General features: G+C 48.4%; 1 non-coding gene across 1 annotated transcript; it reads left to right on the top strand.

Moving 5' to 3' along the window:
* Window positions 1-404: 404 nt before the first annotated feature.
* Window positions 405-476, top strand: TRNAQ-UUG. Its single transcript has one exon. It is a non-coding gene; the product is annotated as a tRNA-Gln (tRNA).
* Window positions 477-11,091: the final 10,615 nt, after the last annotated feature.

Consider the following 11,091-nt stretch of genomic DNA (forward strand, 5'->3'; position numbering starts at 1 on the left):
CCCCCACATGCCAGTCCGCTTCCCTTCCCGCTTGGCCAAAACACCTCTTCTAAGGTACCCCTAACGTAAATAAACAAACAACCCAGGCTCCGTGCGCCGTGCCTCCTGCCCTGGAACTGGGGTTGGAGCAGGCTTTCCCTGGACCCAGTCCGGCCCCACATAGCCAATCCTGCCAGCCTGCTGCCTTTCCGACCTCCCAGTCCCCGGAGGAGCGCAGGAAGACAGGATAACCCCAGGACCAGAAACGCCTGGAACGCGAAGGACGCCGAAGCCCTCGCCGCGCAGCCCGTGGGGCCTCGGCCCAGGGTCCAGTCTGGCAAACGCGGACACGGCTGCCTCTCTGGGAAGACCGCCCAGAGCTCTCCTGGCTTGAGGAGACTCGCGGCCGCCTAAAGCAGCCAGCAGGTCCCATGGTGTAATGGTTAGCACTCTGGACTTTGAATCCAGCGATCCGAGTTCAAATCTCGGTGGGACCTCATCATCCCTTTTTGGTCCCACAATTCCTGTTTTGGGGACGGCTTCCGGCAGCGGCCACCTCAGGTTGTGTGGGTAGCCCCAGTGACCTGCCAGACAGCGGCTTAGGGTCCCTCCTCTTCGCTCAAGATTTTTTCATTTCAGGGCCGTCCTGACGGTGTCAGTGCGCACGCGCGAGAGTCGGGCAGAAAAATGTGTTGATGGGAGAGCAAACGCGACTTTACCCTGGAGGGAAACTTCCGAAAGAACTCGAAGGATCTGGAGGATGCTGCTTCGGGTGGGGCATAGATGCTGCTTCCGCCGGTCTAGGAGGTCCCAGGTGGCCGAGGGTGCCGGCATGTTTCTTATTGGCTACTGAGCAAGCGCGATACGTTACTGCTGCCTGAGCCGCCAACGAAGTGTCTCGACAGAACCAAGGGGCGGGGAAATGGCGCCTGCGGGACTCCAATTGGTCACGAACAATAACGAGGCTGCGGTCCCCAGAGGGGACTGGGGTTTTCTTGGGGTCTGGCATGCACCCTAGTGTGTTTGTGTTGGTTGTCCGGTGCTCAGTGACGTCGTCTGTGTCTGTCCGTCATAAAACAGTCCCTTAGGCTGTATGCGGTGGCTCACGCCTGTAATCCCAGCACTTTGAGAGGCCAGGAGTTCGAGACCAGCCTGGCCAAGATGGTGAACCCTCGTCTCAACTAAAAATACAAAAATTAGCTGGGCGTGGTGACGCGCGCCTGTAATCTCAGCTACTGGGGAGGTTGAGGCAGGAGAATGGCTTGAACCCGGGAAGTGGAGGTTGCAGTGAGCCGAGATCGCGCCAGTGAATTCCAGCCTGGGAGACAGAGCGAGACTTCATCTCAGAAAAAAAGAAAAAAAAACAAAAACGAAAGAAAGAAAACAGTCCCTTAGATGCTGCAGCTGCTGAAAGAGGAAAGGAGGGAGAGACAGAGAGAAAGAGAAGGTGGGGTGGGGGGAGAGAGAGAGAGAGAAAAAGAAAGAAAAGAAAAAAAAAGAAAAAAGAAAAGAAAAACAGCCCCTTGACTAAGGGACCGGTTCTTCAGCCCGCCAGGGCGTCTTAAGTGGGTCCTCAGCCGGACTGAGCGCGTCTCTCTGGGCGAATCTGTCCAGGATCCGTGTTTAGGGTGCTGAGCAGGCACACGTGCTTTGCGAGGAAGGGCATAACTTTAGGATTGTATGAGAGAGACGTGCGTGAAGCAGCCAGCTTCTTTGGATCAGCATCTGAGTTTTGAGAGGTGCCTGCCCCTCTAGGATAAGTGACAAGGGAGCCCGCTGACACATTTATGATCTCCCTACATGGTGATTGGCACTGTGGTTATACGTTCCCGCCGCTTGGGAGGATGCCACAGAAACAGAGAGGATCCTCATGCTGCTCTCCCACTTCTCCCCTGAGCACCCGTCCTCCCCACCCCACCCCACACGCTCCCTAAACGGTTGAATGGATCTGTGTGTATGAGCAATCCCAGCCTCAAAAATACCTAGCCATGAGAGATAGGAGGATTTGCTCCACCAGACCGTAAAGCTTATAATCAACTGCAAGCTATAGAAATTGAGGTAGTTCGGTACTGGTGCAAGGATGGGAAAACAAGCCAACGGAACAGAATAGGGAACCCAGGTTCAGCCTCATAGGTATCTGGACAATTGATTTATGACAAAGGTGGCACAACAGAGGAGTGGGGAAAAGAACTTACTTTTCCTTTCATTCTTTCTCTCTTTCTTCTCTTCCTCTTCCTCCCCCTCCTCCTACTCCCCATTCCCCCTCTCCTCCTCCTCCTTCTCTTTTTTTCTTCTTTTTGACAGGGTCTTGCTCTGTCGTCCAGGCTGGAGTGCAGTGGCACGATCACAACTTACTGCAACCTCGAACTCCTGGACTCCGATGATCCTCCCCCCTCAGCCTCCTAAGTAGCTGGAACGACAGGCACGTGCCACCATGCCCAGTTAGGACCTACTTTTTGATAAATTGTTCTGGGACAATTGAGTGTCCATATGGAAAAATATAAAATCGAATTCCTCCCTAACTTATATTAAACAGAGCAATAAGACCAGGTGCAGTGGCTTACGCCTGTAATCCCAGCACTTGGGGAGGCCGAGGCGGGTGGGTCACGAGGTCAGGAGCTCAAGACCAGCCTGGCCAACATAGTGAAACCCCCATCTCTACTAAAAATACAAAAATTAGCAGGGCATGGTGGCGCGTGCCTGTAATCCCAGCTACTTGGGAGGCTGAGGCAGGAGAATCACTTGAACCCAGGAGGTGGAGGTTGCAGGGAGCCGAGACTGTGCCACTGCACTCCAGCCTGGCAACAGAGTGAGACTCCGTCTCAAAAAAAATAAAAATAAAATAAAAAATAAACAGAGCAATAAATTCCATGTGAATTGTAGACTTCAGTGTGAAGAAAAAACAGTAAAGCTTCTGGAAGACAACACAGGAGACTATCTTCTCGACCTCAAGGTAAGGAACGTCTTCCCAAAAAAGACACAAAAGTTTCTAAAATGTTGATATACTTCACCATATCTATGTGATACTGTATGTTCTCCTTGTCAAAAGACCCTAATAAAGTGACAAGGTCAGCCACAGAATAGGAAAAGATATTTGGGTTTTTTTGTTTGTTTTGTTTTTTGAGATAGAATCTCACTTTGCCCCCAGGCTTGAGTGCAGTGGTGTGATCTCGGCTCACTGCAGCCTCAACCTCCCAGGTTCAAGCGATTCTCCTGCCTCAGCCTCCCGAGTAGCTGGGATTACAGGCCTCCAGCTGATTTTTGTACTTTTAGTAGAGACGGGGTTTGGCATGTTGGCCAGGCTGGTCTCGAACTCCTGACCTCAGGTGATCCACCCGCCTCGGCCTCCCAAAGTGTTGGGATTACAGTTGTGAGCCACTGCGCCCGGCCTAATTTTTGTATCTTTAGTAGAGACAGGGTTACACCATGTTGCCCAGACTGGTATCGAACTCCTGAGCTCAAGCGATCTGCCCACCTCGGCCTCCCAAAGTGCTGGGATTACAGGCGTGAGCTACCTCGCCCAGCCAGGAAAAGACATTTTTAATGCATAATTGACAAATAACTTAAATATAGATTACAATAGAAAAATCCAGCCAGGAGTGGTGGCTCACACCTGTAATCCCAACACTTTGGGAGGCTGAGGCAGGCATTACTTGAGCCCAGGAGTTGGAGACCAGCCTGAGCAATATGACAAAAACATATATTTACTAAAAATACACAAATTGGCTGAGTGTGGTGGTGCACACCTGTGGTCCCAGCTACTCAGGAGGCTGTGGCAGGAGGATGGCTTGAGCCCTTGGGGTCAAAGCTTCAGTGAGCCGTGATTGCGCCACTGCACTCCAACCGTGGTGACAGAGCAAGATCCTGTGTCAAAAATAAAATAAAGTAGGGGAAATACACAGTTTGGGTTTAAAAAAGAAGAAGAAGAAGAAGAAAAATCCTAAAAATCAATAAGAAAATACAATCTAATAGAAAAATAAAAGGCTTGAACTGGGCACTTCACTGAGAAAGGAAACTGAAAATAACTGATATACATATGAAAAGATGCAAGAGATCATTAGTCATCATGCAAATGCAAATTAAAAACTCAATCAGATACCACTACACACTCACCAGAATGCCAATGCTGATGTTAAGAATATGGAATAATATGAACCTTCGTAGGAGTGTAAATTGGTGGAAGACAGTTTGACATTACTAAACTTGGAGATGCTAGACCCTATGCTTTAGCAATTTCACTCTTGCCCATATATTCACAGAAATGTGTGCATATGTGCACCTAGAGACATATATAAGAATGTTAGGCTGGGCAAGGTGGTACATGCCTGCAATTCTAGCACTTTGGGAGGCCGAGGCAGGAGGATCACTTGAGGCCAGGAGTTTGAGACCAGCTTGGGCAACATAGTGAGACCCCATCTCTGTTTTAAATAAAAGAAAAGTTTGCCCACCAAGGGGAAGTCAAGATAAAGATTCTCTACTTTGGGCCAGTCAAACCACATCTGGAGGCTTGAGATCAATTCTAGGTATCACACAAAGACATTGGTAAATTTCATCCTGCCACTAACTGGCTGTGTAATTTGGGTAAGCAATTTAAGTGTCCTGAGCCTCATATGCAAAAGGATAATAATAGTACCTTTTGCATAGAGTGTTGTGAGAATTAGTAAAATAGAAATGAAAAGTCCTTATATCTATATCTGATCCATAATATAGTCAAGAATGGTAACTGCTAGAGAAACAACTAGAATAGTGAAGTCTATGGAAGCTCAGATACTTGAGAAACACAAATACTTATACCAGGAGGAAAACGAAACTTAGAGGTCACAAGATAGCTTTCTTAGTTTATTTGCCTATTTGTTCCTAGTCTGGATCACAACAGAGGTGGAGAATTAGAACTCATGGGTGGAAGCTAGAAGGGCAAAGAGGATGAACGTTCTAACAACTTGAGCTGTCCATTGGCAGAACGCTGTAATCACCCAGGGGGTTCTTCCTGCCCACTGCACAGACCAAACCAATTCACCAAGACCTCAGCATTGCATTAAAGAAAGAGTTCAACTGACATGAGGTCTGCCACGTGGGAGATGGAGTTATTTTATTTTATTTTTTTAGACAGAGTCTCATTCTGTCATCTAGGCTGGAGTGCAGTGGTGTGATCTTGGCTCACTGCAATCTCTGCCTCCTGGGTTCAAGCGATTCTCCTGCCTCAGCCTCCCAAGTAGCTGGGACTACAGGCATGCACCACCACACCCGGCTAATTTTTGTATTTTTAGTAGAGATGGAGTTTTGCCATGTTGGCTAGGCTGGTCTTGAACTCCTGACCTCAGGTAATCCGTCCGCCTCGACCTTCCAAAGTGCTGGGATTACTTACAGGCGTGAGCCACTGTGCCCAGCTTGGAGATGGAGTTATTACTCAAATCAGTCTCCCTGAAGGCTCACAAATTGGGGTTTTTACGAACAATTTGATGAGCAGGGGGCTAGGAATGGGCACTGCTGAATGGTTAGGGATTAAATCACAGGGGTGTGGAAAATGGTCCTTCTGTGCTGCATCTGCCTCTTGGTGGGGCCACAGGCCCAGCTGAGTCATGAATCACTGATCTAGGTGGGGTCTGTCAGTTGCCAGAATGCATCTCAAAAGACCAAGCCTAGGTTTTACAGTGGTGATGTTATCTACAGGGCAGGCAAATCACAAATCTTGTGACCTCTGACCACATGACCTCTGAGCAGTAAAGGATTATAGAAACTACGCCTACATTTTTGGTCCCTGAGCAAGGAGGAGGTTAGTTTTAGGGAGGGACCATTATCGTCCTTGCTTTCAAGTTAAACTATAAACCAAATTCCTCCCATGTTTAGTTTGGCCTTTGTGCAGGAATGAGCCGAAGACAGCCGTCTGTGAGGCTAGGAGCAAGATGGAGTTGGCCATGTCAGATTTCTTTTACTGTCAGAATCTTTGCAAAGGTGGTTTCAACAGGCTTGAGAAATACTGAGCTGCTGGTGCCTGAAGTCTTCCAGAGAGGCTCAAAGCTGTGTGTCAGTTGTGAGTGTAGGAAGATTTCTGCACTCAGATGGAGATTGGGCTCCACAAAAGGTACCCTGCCTTCCTCTCTGAGGCTTGGTTCGTCTGTGAATCCTCATTCCCAATTTAGGACTTTACTCACCATGAGCTTTTTCATTATTTCTCCATGACTTTCACCATTTTTTGTTTGTTTGTACTAAGACTCTCAGTAAGATATCTGTTTTTCATCAGAAACCAGTATACACATACACACATGCACAAAACTGAAATAAAGGTTTAAGAAATAATATGTACTCCACTCCCACTGCTTCACTTGACTAACCTTGTAAAAGCAAACAAACAAAAAATAGTAAATTAAACAAAAATAATATTTGACTTGGTGTGATGGCTCACACCACTTTGTGGGAGCTGAGGTGGGAGGATCACTTGAGCCCAGGAATTTGAGACCAGCCTGGGCAATGTAGTGAGACCTCACCTTTACAAAAAATTTTAAAATTAGCCAATTTGGTGGCATGTGCTCCTCTAGTCACGGTGACTGAGGAGGCTGAAGGAAGAGGATCACTTGAGCCCCATAGGTTGAAGCTGCAGTTAGCTGTCATCAGGCCACTGCACTCCAACCCGGGTGACACAGCAAGACCCTGTCTCAAACAAATAAAAAGAAATAATATTTACCCTTACACACGTAAAAGTACCCTCTATTTTTTCTTTTCTTTCCTTTTTTTTTTTTTCTTTTGAGACAAGGTCTCACTCTGTTGCCCAGGCTGGAGTTCAGTGTCGCGATCAAATGATCCTCCTACCTCAGCCTCTCCAGGAGCTGGGGCTACAGGTGTGAGTCACCACACCTGGCTAATTTTTGTATTTTTAGTAGAGACAGGGTTTCACCATGTTGGCCAGGCTGGTCTCGAACTCCTGACCTCAGGTGATCCGTCTGTCTCGGTCTCCCAAAGTGCTGGGATTACAGGCATGAGCCACCACACCTAGCCTCTGATATTTTCTATGTAGTTTATATTTTTTAAACTGGTCACAATCGACTAACTTGATTCTAGAACCCATAGTTGGTAAAACAGTTAGACACTCACTACCATCCCAGCTGGCCTTCTCCTAGCTCCAGCTTCTCTGAGACCTCCTTTACATTTCCATCTCTTTCTATGTCTAGTAGCGTAGGAAGAACCTCTCTTTCTCCTCACAGCAGTCTGAAAGCCTCTTCCAATGGTTTTATTCTGGTGAAGGGGCCCAGGGCATAGCACACTGTAGCCCCAAATTTCTGGGTTCAGGTGATCCTCCTGCCTCAGCCTTCTGAGCAGCTAGGACTACAGGTGCAGACCACTGTGTCCTGTGTAAGCCTATAAGTTATAAAATACATACAGTCTTTTTTTTTTTTTTGAGACAGGATCTCACTCCAGTGCCCAGGCTGGAGTGTAGTGATGTGATCACAGCTCACTGCAGCCTTGACCACCTGGGTTCAAGCGACCCTCCCACCTCAGCCTCCCAAGTAGCTGGGACCACAGGCATGTGCCACCACATCTAGCTAATTTTTGTATTTTTTGTAGAGATGGGATTTTGCCATGTTGCCCAGGCTGGTCTTGAGCTCCTGGGCTTAAGCGATCTGCCAGTCCTGGCCTCCGAAAGTGCTGGGATTGCAGGTGTGAGCCACTGCGCCTGGCCCACACATAGTCTTTTAACACCTATCATGCTCTTGGTGCTAGAAATACAAAATTTAAAAAAGGCTTAGCTGGCTAAGCAGTGGCTCACGCCTGTTATCCCAGCTCTTTGGGAGGCCAAGGTCAATGGATCACTTGAGGTCAGGAGTTTGAGAACAGCCTGGCCAACATGGTGAAACCCCATCACTATTAAAAATACAAAAATTAGCTGGGTGTGGTGGTGCATGCCTATAATCCCAGCTACTCAGGAGGCTGAGGCAGGAGAATTGCTTGAACCTGGGAGGCGGACGTTGCAGTGAGCTGAGGTCGTGCCACGGCACTCCAGCCTGGGCGACAGAGTGAGACTATCTCAACAAACAAACAAACAAACAAAAAGACTTGCTCCATGCCCTCAAGGAGTTTGAAATCTTGACCAACAAATCAAAGACTAAAGTACAGTGTAAAATGAAAAGCAAGGCTCAGGAGTATATGTGGATGAAATGTAAGTGAAATACAGGTGTAGGTAAGGTATAAAAAGAAATCCAGACGAAAGCTCGGAATAGCATGGGAGTGCTACCATTTGTGTAAAAAGGGGAGAACATTTATATGGCTTGTGTGTGCATAAAATATCTCTGCAAGGCTGCACGAGAAACTGGAACATTGATTTCTCCAGGAATGAAACCAGAGAGAGAAAAGGAGGGAGAGACTGTTCACTGTACCCTTTTACACCTCTTGAATTTTGAACTCCCTAATTTTTCATTACTTCTTCATTCAGTCACAAAGTCTCTAGGGACTCAAGAAGCCAGAGAAAGCTTAAAGTGATGTTTAAACCTAGTTGTGACTTACTATCCAGATTAGCTAGATGAAGAAGCAGCAGCAGGCTGGGGGGATGTTTCAAGCCCTGCATAAACTGGTCAAGGAATAAAAGAAGCTCCATATTGATGCGTGGAGCCTAGGGGGCCAGGGTAGGGGTTGGGGGTGAGTAGGAGGCAGAGCTGAGGCCCCAGAGGTATAAGGGCCCCTCATGTGGAAGGGCCTTGGTGGCTTTGGTGCCCAGGAGTCTAGATTTGGTCTCACGGGAGGTGGAGAGTGAAGAAGGGCCTTAAGCAAGGGAGCTGCAGAGAACCCACTAGCAGCCGAGGGCAGAGTGGGCTGCAGCCAGGCTAGGAAGGTGGGGAGTTTCGCAGGAGACTGTGGAATCATCAGGGTAAAAGGTGACCAAGCTTTAACTGAGGACCAGGCAGAGGCAGTAAAGCGATAAACAGATGAACATGTGAGAGCTTTAGAGGGTGGCTCCATCAGGAATTAGCTTGCTTAGGAATTAGTGTGATTAGATGGGCTGCTGGTGCGGAGGAGCAGGGGAGCGGCAAGGCCGTTCGTACATGGTTCTTCTTCCTTCTCTCTCCTCTCCCGGCTTCCCTGGTCCCTGTTTCCTCAGTTCTGATGCTGCAGGCGATGAGTCCCCCACCTCTCCCATTTCCGTGGTCTGGTAGAGAATAAGAAAATCAGAGGGGCTAAGGGGACGATGAGTAACTGCTCCAAAGTCACCTCCCTGCCCCTCTCCTACCCCAGCTTCTGTCAGAAATGAGGGAGGAGGGAGAGGAGGGCAGGGAGCAAGATATTTTTGGTGCTTAATTCAAACCCTGCCTGCAACTCTGCCCCTGCATGAATATCCTACCTCTTCCACAGACCAGGGCCTCTGTCTCCCTACACAGGACCAGCCATAGAATGTGTGGAGCCCAGTGTAAAATGAAAATGTGTAGGTCTTGTTAAAAAATTATTAAGAATTTCAAGATGAGGACAGCAGAGTGTTAAATCTAGCATGCGCCCTTCTAAGCAGGAGACCCTGTGTGACAGTAGAGGTCGAATGCCTATAAAGCTGGTTCTGTCCCCAGGCCTCAAGGTCAAGTAGGGAATTGTGTGTGGGCGGGGGTGGGGGGGGGATGGGGGGGTGTGGTGTTGGGAGGCAAGAGGCTGTAACTTACTTTTCCAGAGGTACTAAGGTCATGGTGGGGTAATCCCTGTCCCCACCTCACTCCTTGCTGGCTTCATGGGTAAGATCCGGAAGGCCCAAGGGTGGGTGGGGCGGGGCTGTCTAACCTACTAGGAAGGATTTCTAGCTGCTGCCAGCTCCAGGAGCTGAGGCCACATTAGCCAGTCCGCTGTTCCCCCTCCCCGCCTTGTAAGGCCGAGGAATCCCATCCTGGGAGTCTCTGGTGCAGTGTGGAAGGAGGGTGATATAGAATTGGAAACTTGAGAATGATTCAGTTCCATGTTACTTAACCAGGAAATCAAGGCGTTCAAGAGCATTCCCTTTCGCTTACTCCCTTTTCCTGGCTTGGCATCTTTTTACTGCTCAGGACCATTGGAATCTCAATTATGTGGTTTCTGCCAACAGCCTCACACGTCTGACCCTCTGTGCTTGGTCTTCTTCACACTCCTCTTTACCCACCCCAGCCTGAGTTTCTGGAGTTCCTCCAAACTCTATTCTTGACCCTCCTTCTCTCAATCCACACAGTCCTCTTGGTCAATCTCGCCCACTTTTGTTGTATCAGCTACTACCTCTCAGTGATCCTCAACAGGTGTGCAAAGGGAGGAGGAGAAGCCTATGGAGTCACGTGGGATCACCTGGTGGGGAGGGCTTTCCAACTGGTGACACCACCATTCACCTAGTCATCCACAGAGGAAACCAGAAGTCATCCTTGATAATTTCTTCTCCATCCTTCCAACATTCAATCAATCTCTAGGTCCTGAAAATTCTACTTCTTCACTACCTCTCCAGTTCATCTCCTCTCCATTCTTACCCTTCCTCCCCAATTCAGTTCCTAATCACTTTGGGTGGCTGGATCATAGTGATTCTCCTTTCTCTGGAAACTGACGTTCTGAGGGTGGCCCTGAAAGTCAGCAGAGAAAGGAATTTCTTCCTCTCTGATTCTTGGGAAGCAATTAAGGTCTGATTCAGATGATCAAGATCTTGGAGTATAAGTGAATTGAAGACAAGGAGATCTGGGGAGAGCTTTGTGGCTGGACCTCTTTGGGTGAACCTGGAAACTGAAAATCCATGTCACAAACAGGTTTACCAGAAGGCTCCCTGCAAAAGAGACTTTTCACAAGCCATAGACAGGGACCAAGGGGCTGTCTAGAGCTCATGAAACAAAGCAGACAGAGAAGCAGGAATAGAGGCTATGCCTGGGTGGAACAGCATGGACTTCTCTTCATCAAGGCCAGTGTAGCTCCACTACTGCCCAATGAGCTGGCAACGGTGAAACCCTGAGCCCCTCATACAGTACCAGACCTCAAGGCAACCATCCAGTTCTCTGGTGGCAGGTCAATGGAAGGGACACAGAATTGTCCTCACTGGAATAGGCACTTATTCAGGAATTGAGTTTGCATTCCCTGCCAACACCACCATCTATGGACTCGTGGGATGTCTTCTAGGCAGCTATGGTGTCCTAGACCAGG

The sequence above is a fragment of the Rhinopithecus roxellana genome, chromosome 19, assembly GCF_007565055.1.
Source record: "Rhinopithecus roxellana isolate Shanxi Qingling chromosome 19, ASM756505v1, whole genome shotgun sequence".
NCBI classification, from domain to species: Eukaryota; Metazoa; Chordata; class Mammalia; order Primates; family Cercopithecidae; genus Rhinopithecus; species Rhinopithecus roxellana.